The following is a 2,952-nucleotide window of genomic DNA, read 5'->3' on the forward strand; positions in this document are numbered from 1 at the left end:
GGATTTAAAAAGAATTTTTATTGTTCATGAAATAAAATTTTACTAGACTTATTATTTAGAACTAACTTTATGTAAAAATTCCCATTCAAATTATTATTTCAGCTATTACAAAGTTGATAGGCCTACAGGAATTTATTAGCAGAATAACATTTGGTACACATTCCAATTAACCTCGCCAAATTGGCCATCTTATCTGCTAATCAAAATAAGAACACAACATGATAATGGAGGAGGATAAAGAGGACATGTGTGGTTGTTGTGGTAGTTAATATCGATGGTCACGGCCGCTTTCATCAATCCAAAGGCTTGCACCATACTTCTGCAATTTGATGGTATGATTGGCAGTAACGATAAAAGACCTGTCGCTGGGGATATGGAAATTTTGGCAGATGACACCACTGCAGACATTGTCGTCCTTTTCATCTTCCAAAAGGACAGAGGCATAGATGGCGCCTTCCCCGGCAAAGTTACATGTTTCGTTCTGGGGCAGGTGAATGTAACGGATCCGGGAGTCTGGTTTAAAAACCATCTTCACATCACTGGAAATGTTCCCTGATACTGATGGTCCAGTTTTTGATGCTGTTCCTTCTATTCCTGCTCCCACATTTATCACCATTTCTTCCAGCCTCATTGTATCCACTCCATAGAAAATCCGAAGATGCTTCCCAGTTGCGTTGGCCACGTGGGTATTTGAGCGTGAAGTCTCGTTTCCCATGTTTTTGAATTGGAGCTGGGAAGATCTGAATTTTGAAAGAAAGAAACAACGTAATATTTACAGAACACTTAAGGGTTGTTTTGATTTAAATCTTTTCAATCTTGGAACTTTTTTGTCATTCTGTGGCAGGATTTGCACTCTGCGCATAAAAGATATTTGTCTATATGAATTAGTGCTTGGGAATTCTAACCTGTGATTGCTTCAGAGTAGGGCTGGGACAACGCGTCGAGGTCATCGATGACATCGACGCAAAAAATACGTCGACACAAAATATGCGCATCGATTCGTCGACCTGTTTCTATTTCTCTAAAAAACGTTTGCAAAATGTTCACCTTATGAGCGCAGAATATACGCGATGGCCAGATCAACATTCTGTCCAATGTTATATAACCAATCCAGGGGTTTTTCTGCATTGATCTTTTTTTTTGGCGGCTGTCAAAGCCTTATTTGATCGGTAGTGATGTAGAATAGAATGACTGCTGACAGGGCGCGTACGAGAGAGAGACCCGGCTGAGAGCGCAATCACAGTCTTCAAACAACACGAGCGCTTCTTGCTCTCTCTCTCTCCCTTGTGCATATTAATCAAAATCATTAAACACGATAGAAAAAGGGCGAAACACCAAAGTTTCACGTGCTCTCGCGCACTCACAGTCTTCAAACTACACGAGCGCTGTCTTGCTCTCTGTCTCTCTCTCCCTCGTGCATATTAACCAAAATCATTAGACACGATAGAAAAAGGGCAGAACGCCAAAGTTTCACGTGGAGCATTCGGAAATTTGACAGGCTGCTGGCTGCCACTGTTAATTATTATTATTTATTTTATTTTTTTGGAAAAGCACTCTCTGTATTAGCTTAAAGCCCTCAAGTTAACATTGGTTACTGTATTCTTTCAATTGCTCTAAACAAGTATTTTGGGTGAGCTTTTTTATTGAATGCTAGACATCAAGTTGTTGTTATTTTCATCTGAAAGAAGAACTTTTTTCAGTAAGCTAGGCCCTATGTGTTCAGTAAGCTTGTTTCAGTAAGCTATGTGTTTTCAAGGCTTCAAGGTTTTATTGAATGCTATCTCTATACAAGTGCAAAGTAATGCATTCTTAGTCAGTCTTTTATTTTGTAATTTTTAGAGCAATAAACATGTATTGCAATGTTAAGGAATTCGTGTTTTTTTCATTCAGATATGTAAATCATGTATAAATTGTTAGTAGTCAATTAATGGGGAGATAATCAAAATCGAATCGGTCTGAAAAAATTAATCGTTAGATTAATCGATGCATCGAAAAAATAAATGCTAGATTAATCGTTTAAAAAATAATTGTTTATCCCAGCCCTACTTCAGAGAAGAGTATATCATTTGTTATATTGTCTTAACATCAGATCATCATCTGGCAGTATACATTTTTAAATGCAGGCTCCATTATTATTGACAAACCCAACCAAATAAACATCAAGTATAGAAGCAATTTTGTAATTTTAGTTAATCTGTGATGGTATCTTAAAGGTGTAAAGATGTAAAAGTAAAGTGAAAATATAAAGAAACAGTTCATTATGCTGCTTTTACATACAATATCAAATAGTGCGAGCTCTATAATCAAGAATATCAAATAAATACTTACTGCAGATATGAGAGAAAATAACTGTTGTATATTTAGTTCAGGAGACAAATGTTTCCTAGTAGCAGTTGGTTCAACAGGTGACTGGCAGTCAGTGTGTGCAGGAATCCACAACAAGCAGCTTCAAAACTTTATATAGGTAACAGAGAGCTAAAGAAAAGACTTACGCCCACAGCAGATGACGTATTTTTCACTGATCTGTTGTAACCTGACAAAGTGCACATTTTGCATTTTAGCTAGTAAGAGAGTTCAGAGAAATAGCAATGGCAACATGATACCATTGCACAATCATGTTACATAATTATGAAAAAGAAGTGTTGTTGACAAAAAGATTATTTTATGCTCAAATAAGAAAAATTACTGCTTTCAGGCCAGGCACACACTAGTCCTTCCAAAGGCTGTTTGTTTAGATAAGAGGATAAAAAGGTTTTATCCTATGAGAAGTATCATGTCATTCATGAGTTCATGTAGATCAGAGATAGGTGAGGTTGATCAGAGTTGGAGCTAAAACCCTGCTTTATTGAAACATAACACTAAAGATCCAGCAGTATAATTAACCCTGAACATATCACTATTAAGTTTCATCTGACCATAGAACATTGTCCTGTATGATGATTCCAGACGTGT

The 2,952-nt window shown here is 36.9% G+C and overlaps 1 long non-coding RNA gene across 1 annotated transcript; it reads right to left on the reverse strand.

Annotated features, from left to right (window-relative positions):
* On the reverse strand, positions 1 to 2,492 carry LOC113098139 (uncharacterized). The gene is made up of 2 exons (XR_003288953.1): positions 2,329 to 2,492; positions 1 to 740 (listed from the first exon to the last, which is right to left on the reverse strand). It is a non-coding gene; the product is annotated as an uncharacterized LOC113098139 (long non-coding RNA).
* Between the last annotated feature and the right edge of the window lie 460 nt (positions 2,493 to 2,952).

Source organism: Carassius auratus, unplaced genomic scaffold (genome assembly GCF_003368295.1).
Source record: "Carassius auratus strain Wakin unplaced genomic scaffold, ASM336829v1 scaf_tig00216415, whole genome shotgun sequence".
Taxonomy (NCBI): Eukaryota; Metazoa; Chordata; class Actinopteri; order Cypriniformes; family Cyprinidae; genus Carassius; species Carassius auratus.